The sequence below is a fragment of the Camelina sativa genome, chromosome 11, assembly GCF_030686135.1.
Source record: "Camelina sativa cultivar CO46 ecotype springtype chromosome 11, ASM3068613v1".
Taxonomy (NCBI): Eukaryota; Viridiplantae; Streptophyta; class Magnoliopsida; order Brassicales; family Brassicaceae; genus Camelina; species Camelina sativa.
The window spans coordinates 5,592,822-5,605,472 of NC_141890.1; the positions used below are offsets into that span (position 1 = coordinate 5,592,822).

At 33.7% G+C, this 12,651-nt stretch overlaps 3 pseudogenes across 2 annotated transcripts; all 3 read right to left on the minus strand.

The window, feature by feature from the left end:
• Positions 1-5,774: 5,774 nt before the first annotated feature.
• On the minus strand, positions 5,775-6,933 carry LOC104721904 (cytidine deaminase 6 pseudogene; annotated as a pseudogene). The gene has a single exon (XR_015571144.1). The product of XR_015571144.1 is annotated as a cytidine deaminase 6 pseudogene (transcript).
• Positions 6,934-8,417: 1,484 nt separating this feature from the next.
• LOC104721905 (cytidine deaminase 7-like) lies at positions 8,418-9,706 on the minus strand (annotated as a pseudogene).
• An 833-nt stretch (positions 9,707-10,539) lies between these two features.
• On the minus strand, positions 10,540-11,837 carry LOC104721906 (cytidine deaminase 1 pseudogene; annotated as a pseudogene). The gene has a single exon (XR_015572526.1). The product of XR_015572526.1 is annotated as a cytidine deaminase 1 pseudogene (transcript).
• Between the last annotated feature and the right edge of the window lie 814 nt (positions 11,838-12,651).

Here is a 12,651-nt window from a genome sequence, read left to right on the forward strand (position 1 = left end):
TTTTATTTAAAATACATAAATTATGTGTACATACAATATTAGTATTAAATCCAAATATCAAATTTTAGTTTGGTTTTAATTTGGTCTTGCCTCGTTCCGTTACATCTCATCATGTCGTGTTCCATCTTGTTTTGTCACGTCTCATCCATTCATGTTCCATCAAAATTTTTGTCTTATAACCATTCTCTATAATAATTACCCATTATAAATTTTTTAATTAAAATGTTTGGCTAAAACATTTAGACGAAATACATGAATTCTCCATTTGGATATTTAATTTACATTTAGTTAGTAAAAATTAGAATTCTCAAAAACTCTCAAAATATTTTCAAAAATACTCAAATTTTTTTTGTGTGAAATAGTTTATAGTTTATTTGACAATCAATAATTGTGTTGTCTATATAAGAAATGGTAATTAGTCGGCATAGTATTTAACCGGTGGTATACGGCACAACAATTTTATTTTTACATAATCATAATTTAATCATTTTAAAGATGTATAATATTTTCAATATAGATGGTGTTAACAAAATAATAAAATGATGATTACCTTTATTTTAGCACCAAATTAATAATTTTTTTTTTATCAATATTGATCCAAACTGCTCGCTATATAATACTCTCCTTTAATTTTAAATAATTTTTTAGAAGTGTAAACATTAATAATATTGTAAAATTTTCATATGTTTAAAATTTATTATATTTGTGTGCTCCAAGATCTCTATGACTAAAATACATGTAGTTAAGTTTTAATTTCATTTACTGTATTTGTTTAGCTACTAAAAATAACTTAATTACTGTATATGGGTTTCTTCGCTTCGCATGAAGACTATTATAATAAGTGAAAGATGGTAGTATTATATAGACTGAAATCGTCAAACAACATGTTAGTTAATATTACTCTTATAAATTTAGACTATTATAATAAAGTGAAAGATGAAAGTATTATATAGACTGAAATCGTCAAACAACATGTTAGTTAATATTACTCTTTTCATAAATCTAACATTGTGTCTTACCAAAAACAATTTTAACATTGAGTAACAGATAATTTTTTTATATAAATTTTGAATGTGTAAAAGTGAGTTAGAATTTATTATTTGGAATACATAAATTAAGTGTATGTACAGTATTGGTATTAAGTCCAAATATTGAATTTTAGTTTGGTATCGTCTCGTTCCGTTATATCTCATCATATCCCGTTCCATCTCGTCTTATCTCGTCTCATCCAGTCCTGTCCATCAAAAAATTTAAGTCTCATAACTGTTCTCTACAATAATTACCCATTATACAATTTTTATTAAAAAAAATTGGCTAAAAATTTAGACGAAATACATGAATTCTCCATTTGAAATTTAATTTACATTTCGTAAAATTTTAATTCTCAAAAACTCTCAAAATATTTTCAAAAAATACTCAATTATTTTTTCTGTGAAATCTTACTATATTAATTGAGAAGTACAAATATGAAACTAACCTTAAAATGTGTAAAAATTTACATTCAATTGCCATTAGAAAAACTTAATTAAACTTAGTTAATTAATTAAATAAAGATAATTAATTAAAAAATAAAAAACGATGACAGATCAAATATAAAAATCTAGGAAAAAATATATTTTCTCTCTCGAATAAATTATGGACGAAATTACTAAATATTTTTTTTTAAATATAAACCAATCAGAATTTCAAAAACTAAGATTTTATATCCAAGTACACAATATAATTATTTTTAATAATTAAATTTCAAAGATTTTGTTAAGATTTCAAATTATGATTCTCCTATCATCTTTATTTTCTTTTATTTACAAATTGTTTGGAATTTTCATATAATACCTATGATTAATAAAATGCAGATTTTTTTTTTGCATTTGCTGTGATTTGAATTTTTTAAAACGAACATATATTACTCGATCTATAAAAAATGTGTGTTTTAATTTCCACATTGGCGGGTTGGTAAAACTAAATTTTTATAGATGATAAATTAATAATTTTTATTTGTTCACAATTATAATATTCAAATTACTACTTCATGTTTCACAAAATAATGATGCAAATTCAACAAACAAACAATATAAAACTGTAATATACGTCAAAAATAAAATACTATAGTATTCTAAAATAATTATTATTCAAAAAGACTAATAGATTTACAGAACAATTAAAATAAATATTATCTCAAACAAAATAACTTTACATAGCAATTATAATTATTATATTTAAAAAAATTAAAATGTTGATCCGTGTTTAAAGCTAAAAAAAGTTAAAATGTTGATCCGTGTTTAAAGCACAGGGTATTCCTAGTAGTTTGTAGTTTATTTGACAATCTATAATTGTGTTGTTTATATAGGAAATGGTGATTAGTCGACATAATATTTTTTCCGTGGAATATGGCACGACAATTTATTTTTTATATAATTATAATTTAATATGTATAATATTTTAGTGTAGATAGTGTTAACAACGTAATAAAATGATGATTACTCTTGTTGTGGCACCAAAATAATAATAATTTAAACTTTATGGAATATAGTTCTTTTTTTTGTTAGTTCCTTGATAAATCATGGATTATACCTATTAATGACTTGCTTTACGATTATTGGTAATTAGGAAAAAAATAAGGACAACTCACAACCATGACTTGAAATTTAATGAAAAGAAAAAAAGCTTATGATTGTAGTAGATTTAAAATACACGGGGTCGGGTCAGGTCATGTCAGGTGGTTTATTTCCTTGTTTGGTACTCGAAACTTTTAAAAAATATTAAATTTTATTTTATTTTCCTTCCCTCCTATTTCCGTTTCTTCTTCTTAGCGACTCTCCAAAGTTGTCGCCGATCTGCAATTCTTACAAAATTAAAGCTTGAATCCAATTCTGGGAGCATATACGAGCCTCTGAAACCTTGTGCATCTATCTGTTGAGGTGTCTCGTGGGTTCAAACATCTATCTTCCCGATTCAAGTTAGAAAATTCTCCGATTAGGGTTTATCAAGACCGACATAAGTTACACATATCAGGTAAGATTGATTTATGTAGAAGCACCAGATCTTCTGATTTGTCTTCTTTGATTTCCAATCTTCATTGCATCATCGATTTTGATTTATCTGTGCAGAAATCTTACAACGCGGATCGATCTGTCAATTGACTTGAAAACCTCATCTCTTTTCAGGAAGATGGTCGGTTGTCGAATCATGATAGTTTGGTTGATTTGTTTATCAGTTGTAGTTGCTCGACATCCTCCTGATTCTATTCGCACAGTCAATATATTGCGTTCAATTGCTCAGCAGCTTGGATACCCACAGGAACTTCTGAAGAGTTGGCAAGGTAATGATCCTTGCGAATTGTTCAGGATCAACTGTCAGAATGGTATCAAAACTAAAATAAACACATTAGAGCATCTACAATTCCACTTTATTTTAGAATCGAAACTCTATTATAGAGTAATTTTAACATTATACTCTGGCGAGGACGTTAACCTTATACTCAGCTGATGGAACAAAATATTAAAACATAAAAGACTCTGAAAACATCTATCTAAAAACACATAATACATAACAAACAATAAAATGTGAAACAAATTTGCTTGTAATTAGCTTTTTTGCTTATGTTTTGCTTGTAATTAGCTTTTTTTTTTTACTTTTTTTTTTTTTTTTATTTTATCTATTTTTTTGTTTTGAAAGATAATGATACTGAAGGTTTACAAAGTGTTTTTTTATAAAGAATTATTCTCTTTATTATGTTTAGAAAATAACTCAAAACTAAACACCAAATCTCTTACCTTTGACCACAACTTAAATTAAGATATTTATTGTCATATTGGTCTTTTCCCCCAGATTTGATGAACGTGTTAAGCAAGGGTTGAATAACATTACCCTTTCCTAACCCTAATCAAAATTAATCTTCTTAAAAACTGAGAAAGAGAGAGAGAGAGAGAGAGAGAGAGAGAGAGAGAGATACCAAAAAAATTCGAGAGACTCTGAAGTCTTTATACACCGTTATTGATTTTGCTTCGATTTTGAGTTGGTGGAGTAGATCCACCGGTCGCTGCTGGAATAGATCCGCCAGTCGCCATCGCAGAGAATCAATTTCTCTGTTTTCTCAAAAGAAAATTTTAAGTGGTCAATAACACCTTTTTCCCATATATATACACTTTACTAAATATTTTTTTTCTTTTGTTTTCTTCCATTTTTTATAAATATTCAGAAGCATTGTTACAAATTATGACTCTTGTTTGTTTATTATATTAACTGAGACCTAATTTTCTGGTAAATCTTTAGTGTATACTTTATAGTTTAATGATAATTTTAAAATAATTTAACTAACTATAAGTCTATAACTAATGTTTACTTTTACTGGACATTTTTACTTTGGAATATATTTTTTTCTTTCTCTCTGTTAGTTCCTTGATATATAAATCACGGATTATACCTATTAATAAACCTATCTTATTAACTGTTAAGACTATTGACTCACATACCAACCTTCATTTCGTTACTTTATATATAGTTTCTACTTAGTACTAAATTACAGAAAATAGTCCTAACTACTCTGCTTGAAAAAATTGGTTCATGACTCTTGAATCTTGATATTTCTAGGAGCCACAAACACTTTTTATTTATTTCGTAGTGTTGTTGGTTGCGTATGTGATTGATGAAAACACCAGTGAAAATGTACGATTCATTATGCACACTGCACACATCATACTTGTTAATTAAAATCATAATGATTAAGCTTCTGCATCACAACTGGCGGAAAAATAAACTTGTGTTTGTAATGCTTCCAAAAGCCTAACAAGGAAAGCTTTTGCAGATACGTGGATCATGAAGAGATGATTTATGCCATGGTTATCTTCTCTATAACTGTTCTACTGTATAAATATCAAGCAAACGGTTCCTAATATTTGACAGATCCTATTAAAAACAGAACACCAAAGCAGCTGTTCTCTAAGTTTGAGGCTAGTCATAGAAAAGGTGAAACCGAATATAGCCCTTCTTTACCTTAGCAAGAGAACATAAGAAGGACTCAAGCTGGCCATCAACGTTCTGAATATTTGTTTTCATCCAACTTCAAAGGCTGTAATGAAGAATCACCGAGGAGCTTACATGTGAACCGACGATCATGTTTGAATCATCTGTTACTTGTGAAATATAGGAATATAATTTGCTCATTTTTCATCAAGAATTAGCCGTTCTTCATACTAGAAATCAGATCTTATTGCTTTGCTTTTTCTTGCACATCAAGAGCCCTCAGTGTACTTTGTGGTCACCTGGTTAAGTAACATAACCTGTGATTAATTGGATTATAAAATATTTTTATTAGGAACCTCCACTTACTCACTTAAGTAACATTTTTCAATGGATTTATATAGTAATTTAAATAAAAAAAACTTATAGTTCATGCATATTTGAATTTCGAATCATATACTTTTCAAAAGGTGTTTACGTCATCATAGGAGTAAAATAGGTAGTCTTAGCAGTAATATTTTGATGCTTTGAAATATAGATTTTTCTAAACATATTTATTCGTAAAATGCTAGTTAGAATATCTACGGTAGATTGTATCACGGTTACTCGTATCTTTGTGGTGTTACAGTTCATGAGGTTATGCAAAGACATCAATCTATTTGATATTTTTTTCCTGCTGCTTTTGCAAAAAGAACAAAAGCAATTCACAAATAATATTCGTAAAGTGACATTTCTAAGTGAGATGCGATTTGAGATCGTAATACTGCATTGACAATATATAGTACTAAAAGGTCAAGACGAAAACAAAACACAAGTATAATTATATCATATTATATTGACATTATCGAAAGGTAACAACATGATGCACCCAAGACTAAAACAGAACATAACTATGAATATATATGGTACTGACGACATTCATAAATAATTACGACACGATTATAACGAAGACCAGTGTAATCCTCTACCGGCGTATTATTTTCCTTAATAATATCATTTTTTATATATCTATCACCATCGTGCCATCAATATTCTTAGTGCTACTTGCAACGGAGGACCTTGAAATCGCAGTTGGGGGCTATCTTCTTCAAGAAAATCCTCGCCGTGTCCTCTTGAACGACCGTCGCATCACCCTTCTCCACCAGGACCGCTTCAGTGATATCCTCGAATGGTTTGCCTCCGCTACGAGCCACGAAATCAACCAGCGCAGCTTGTACTGGCCCTAAACTTGGGTTATACGCAACAGATTCAAGGTACCATCCTCTGTACACTTTGTCATCGCACTTCAGCGCCACTCCCGACGGAGATTCGCTGTACGGCGCGTACGATTTGTTGGCCGCCGCTAGAGCCCTGCACTTTAGATGGGGACACTCCTCTGGATCAGAGCAGATCTCTTCGGAGGTGTCCAAGAGGACGAGTTTGTTATCGCGCTGCGCGAGAAGGAGAGGGTAGTCTTTCGGGAGGAGACTGTCAGGGCCGAAACTCTCCGGCATGAGGCTGTCGAGGCTCATGAACTCGTCTTTGCCCTCTTTTGGTTTTTTGATCAGGATTTCGACTTTAGGCGGGGTGCCCAATTCCAGATAGAACTGGCGGCAGTGGCCACATGGCGCACCGTAGTCGATGGCGTCAACGGAGGCGGCTATATGAGTGAGTTATTCCACGGAGTTGAGAGCGAGGTTGGTGACTAGGAATTGCTCGCCGTGGATGGAGTGATGAAGAGGAACACCTTTGAATTCGACATTGACCCCTAAGAAGACCACACTCTTTGATGTGAGTCCAACGACTCCGACTCCGAATTCGGAGATTGGAACCCGAGCGAGAGACATCGCCTTCTTCATCAGCTTTGGAAGGTCACGGGGGCCGTGGATGCCCACTTCTGCTGCTTCGCTAGGGGTGTAAACGAACTTGTTCTCTTGTGCCATTTTTCTCTGTTTGATTTTGGGATGTATTATGTTTGTGAGAGAGATTGGAAATGAGATGAGAAGTGGAGAAGCAAGTCCTTGCCTATTTATAGAGGTGTGTTTGCATCGTCTGTGTGCTTTACTGTAAAAGTGCTTTTTAAAAACGTGTTTACATCATTCCATAATATTGATTGTTGATTGTGACTAATATAACTAAAAAGTTGATTGTGACAACATAACTAAAAAGTTGATTGTGACTATCAAGATTCATGTAATCACCTTTTATGCAAATTAGTTAGGGTTATGTTTATAATTTATAGTAAGAAGTAATGTAATGAATAGTGGTAAAATATTGTTCATTAGTCCTTAACTCGTAATTATAAACATTTTGATTGTTTGAAAAGCAATATAGGTAAAAGATAATATGGAGGTTTTTTCACATACGCAACCAAGATTAAAAAGAAAAAAAGGTGATTATGACTCATTGAGACTCATAAATTCTATCTTATATATAAAGAAAAGTAGTAAGGTTATTTCCTAGATTCGTATGAAGTGTCATCATGAAGAGCGGTGGAATTAACTCTTAAATTAGTAACATTTTGATGGGTGCAAGTAATATAGAAAAAAAATTAATCACATACGCAACCTATTAACTACAAGACAAAAAATGACCGTAACTATCAAGTTCATGAACCAATTTTTTTTTTTGGTAAGATTCATGAACCATTTTTTTATAATTAAGTAAAGTAATTAGGATTATTTTTAGTATAAATAATGTAATGAAGAGTAGTAAAAAGGTAATGGAATAAAGAGTGGTAAATAAGGATTAGTTTAATAGTCCTCAACTCTGTGACTATTTTGATAGTGTCACGTCTATATTCAAATCTGTTATAGAATATGTGTTCGAGTTATTCAGAAAAATGTATTTTAATGAATAATGATAATCGAGTCATATACACAAATTCCGTGTGTATTTTAAATTGCCAACCACGTATTACTAGATATGTGATGTGTCTACATGTTGAATGCTTTTTTAAACGGTGTGTTTACCTAGGTAATGCACAAGATTACAAATAACATAATGACTTACAAACCATTTTTCAAAACCAATTTCTTTAGAGTAGTTAGTATTACTTTATAAGTAGTTTTGTATAAATTAACTAAAAAATGGTACACAAAAAAAATCGGTCGTATTAATTAGTATCATTTTCATGGTACCTATGGATTAGTAAAACAAATAGAAATTGAGAATTTATTCATAAAATGATACTAATAAATTGATTTCATAGTGTTTGAGAGTGTGACAAGGAGTATATTTAGTCCGCGATATACACATCGCGCTTCGCTTTATCGTTGAAATTGTGAAGAAAATTTGCCAGTGGTCAATGGTATATGTTTGCAAATGAGACTTTTTTTTATATTACTCATTAATGGAGATTCATTGATCAAAGACATCTTTTTCATATTATTATGCTTTTGGAAAAACAATATAGAAGTTTTTTTCACAGTTTTTAGAAAATAGCGATTCACAAATAATATTCGTAAGGTGCCATTTATAAGAACAAACTGATTTGAGATTGTAAAATTACTTGATAATTCCTAGTTAACTACATTGACAATATTATTATTCTGAAACTGAAAGGTAACATGATCCCAAGAAGAAAACATAACATAATTATGATTCTATATCATGTATTGTACGACCTTATTAGAAGGTTTAATGAACCCAACCAAGAAGTAAACAAAGCATTATAATTATGATAGGATAACAAAATAGTTTAATAACGAAGACCAACATTCTTAACGTTTTTTATGGCATCCACGTAGCAATGGAAGACTTTGAAACCGCAGTTGGGAGCTGCTATAGTCTCTAAAAGCATCTTCGCGGTGCTCTCTTGACTCACCCTCGCAGCATTCTTTTCCACCAGGACCGCTCCGACGATCTTATCGAACCCTTTGCCTCGGCCAAGAGCCACGAAATCAACCAGCGCAGCTTGTACCGGCCCCAAACTAGGGTTAGACGCTACTGACTCAATGTACCATCCACGGTACACGTTCCCCTCGTCGTCAAGCAGCGCCACTCCCGACGGAGAGTCAGTGTACGGCGAGAACGAATTGTTTGCCGCGTCTAGAGCCGTCAACTTCAGATGGGAAGAGTATGATTCTGAGCAGATATATTCTGAGGCAGAACTCGAGAGGCTGAGGCAGTTATCGCGCTTCTCAAGAAGGAGAGGGGTACCGTTCGGGAGGATTCTGTCGGGTGTGAATCTGTCCGTAAGAGGCATCTAAGGCTCGCGAATGATACTTCTACATGCTTTGATCTGCTCAGGATCTTGATGTCAGGTGCGTTGCTGATTTCCAAAAGAAACTGGCAGCAGTGTCCGCACGGCGTGCCGAATTCGATGCCGTCTGTAGAGACGGCAACGGCTAAATGACGGAGGCCTTCCTTGGAGTTGAGGGCGAGGTTGGCGACGAGGAACTGCTCGGCGTGGATGGAGTGGTGAAGAGGAAGACCTGGAAAGTCGACATTGACGCCTAAGTAGACCCGACCCGATGATGCGCGTCCGACGGCTCCGACTTTGTACGTGGAGATTGGAGCCCGAGCGAGTGACATCGCCTTTTTTATCAGAACTGGAAGTCTCTTGGGTTCGGTGACGCCTTCCGATGCTGCTTCGAGGGCACTGAAAACGAACTTGTACTGATCTTTTGCTGTTGTCGCGTTTTGAGATTTAATGTTGGGAGGTTGGAAATAAGATGAGAAGTTGGGCTGTTCTGCCATTGTCTCTGTCTGATTTTGGGATCGTGTGCTTTTTATATTTTATGTTGAGAGATGGAAATGAGATGAGAAGTGAGTTAACGTCTTTACCTATTTATATAGGTGTGATGTGTTGCGTCTCTGTGCTTAATGTGAAAGTACCTTTTTAAAACCGTGTTTACGTCCAACGTATACGCAAACAAATTAACAATAGCGTGTGAACTACAAGATACTTTAAAAGGTGATTGTGACTGTCAACTGTCAAGGACTCACTTTTTAAGCAAAGTAGTGAGGATTAAGTTTTCTAGTTTTAGTATAATCTATAAAGTAATGTAATGAAGAGTAGTAACATAGATAAAAATTAATGTAGTGAAGACTAATTGTCCTTAACTTTTATTCCACTGTCTCGAACAACATAATTTTTTACTTTTAAACTTTTACGGTTTAAGTTGATGTGATACATTTTAAACTTTCGTAATTATACATTTACTAGACTAAGCTTCTATGTATTGCAAGTTGTTATGTATAGGACCGCTCTAGGGGAAATGACACAGCTTTAATTCTTTTGTAATTAGACAGTAATTAGGGGCTCAGAAAGAAGTTGTAAATTATCCATCTTCAATGAAAAATATATATTCATTCATCATGAAACTCAACTCTTCTAAAATTAAAATAATTTGACTGTTCCTCAACTGTGCACTTCGTAGGAGTTGGCCTGTGGGTCAATGGGCCATGTTATATACTTTACTTTGATATGTATGTAAATCATAAATACTTTTCTATCTTACTTATTAAATATTAATGGAGATTCATGCAAATGCATCTTTTCTTTTCCTTTTTCCGTACTGTTATGAAAAAATCGGATAATCCTAGGTGTTATAGAACAAAATAGATACCAAAATCTAACACATGAACCGAAGAAAATAATAAGAATTATGATTATCTTGTATTGACATTATTTATAAGGTAACTTGAACATGAAGATGACAAAAACATAATTATGATTAAATTATATTATCATCTAAGTTTAATAAAGACCAGTGTAATTATTCTATGTACTGGCGTATTATTTTCCTTTCTATTCGTCTTTTAAAATAAATAGTATAATCATATATCGTATACCATAAATATGAATCAGTTTTCTTTAGGGTTCTCGCAGCAATGGAAGACCTTGAAATCGCAGTTGGGGGCAATAGTCTCCAGAAGCATCCTCGCCGTCTGCTCTTGACGCACCTCCGCATCTTTCTTCTCCACCAGCACTGCTCCGACGATCTCCGTGAACCCTCTGTCCCCGCCTCCGCCACGAATCATGTAATCAACCAGAGCGGCTTGTACTGGCCCCAAACTTGGGTTATACGCCACTGATTCCATGTACCATCCTCTGTACACACTTCCTTGGCGATCCACCAGCGCGACTCCCGAAGGACACTTGCTGTACGGCGCGTACGATATGTTCGCCGCCACTAGACCCGCGGGCTTCAGATCGGGATAACGGTCAGGGACATCGAAATCGGGACCCGAGAGGGTGAGGCGGTTATAGCGCGGCTCGAGAAGGCGAGGGACGTCTTTTGGAAGCTGACTGTCGGGGCTGAGTCTCTTTGGAAGGAGGCTCTCGAGGCTTACGGTTGATACATTGTCGCCGTTTTGATCCGAGAGTATGATGTTCATCTCAGGCGCCTCGCGGATTTCCTGAAGAAACTGGCGGCAGTGGCCGCACGGAGCTTCCGGAGGGGAGACGGCTAAGTAGTTGAGCTTTTTCTCGAGGTTGAGTGCGAGGTTGGCGACGACGAACTGCGTTGCGTGGATGGAGTGATGGAGAGGCAAACCTGGGAATTCGACGTTGACTCCTACGAAGACCCGACCGGATGATCCGAATCCGAGGGCTACGACTTTGAATGTAGAGAATGGCCCACGAACGAGTGGAATCAAAAAGGGAATGTTTGTGGGGTTGTCTCCGGGGGATTTTGCTTCTTCGCGAGTGAAAACAAATTTGGAGGGCTGTGCCATTGTCTATCTCTCTGATTTCGGGTTGTGTTATGAGATCTGTGTTGGGAGATGTGAAGTGAATAAACAAGTCTTGAACTTATTTATAGGTGCGCTGTGTGCATAATGAATCGTACTTTATTAATTGGTGTACGCTAATCACATACGCAACCAACAACACTACGAAATACATAAAAAGTGATTGTGACTTTTTGAAATATCATGATTCCAAGAGTCATGAACCAATTTTTTTCAAGCAGAGTAGTTAGGATATAAAGTAATGAAATGAGGATCGGAGTGGTATATGGCTCAATACTCAATTGTCTTAACACTTAATTAGTAACATTTTTTTATGTGGTTCGAGTATCTAGTAATATAAATAAAATTTTCTAGTTCATGCATATTTGACTCATACTTTTCAAAAGGATTTTACGTCATTCATAGGAAGTCCACTCACGATGACTCAAGAACAAACTTTTTAAACAACTTTCTAGGATTATTTTTGTAGTTTAGTACAGAACAAATGTGGTGAAAACTGGAGACTATAGTCAAAAATAAGTAGTCTTAGCAGTAATATTTTGATGGTTTGAAATTTTGAGATAGTAATGTATATAAAATTTTCTAAAAAAATATACTCAAAATGCTACTTAAAATGTCTATGGTAGATCGTATTTTGAGAGTTGGAATTGTAAATATGAGATGAGAAGTGAGATTAAGTAATGTAATGAAGAGTAGTAACATAGATAAAAATTACTGTAGTGAAGACTAATTGTCCTTAACTTTTATTTAGTAGTAACATTTTAATGGGTGTATATAGTAATATATATATAGACAAAAATTAAACTGCGTCAATTACATACGCAACCTTAAGATAATTACAAAGCTGATTGTGACTAGTAGACTCATTAACCATCTTTTTAAGCAAAGTATTTAGGATATTTAATTAGTATTTAGTTATAATCAAGTTCATGATATACGCACATATATCTTTCTTTGTCTTTCGAAATTGCAAACTAACACTACCACTTACCAAATATGCATGTGATGTGTGTT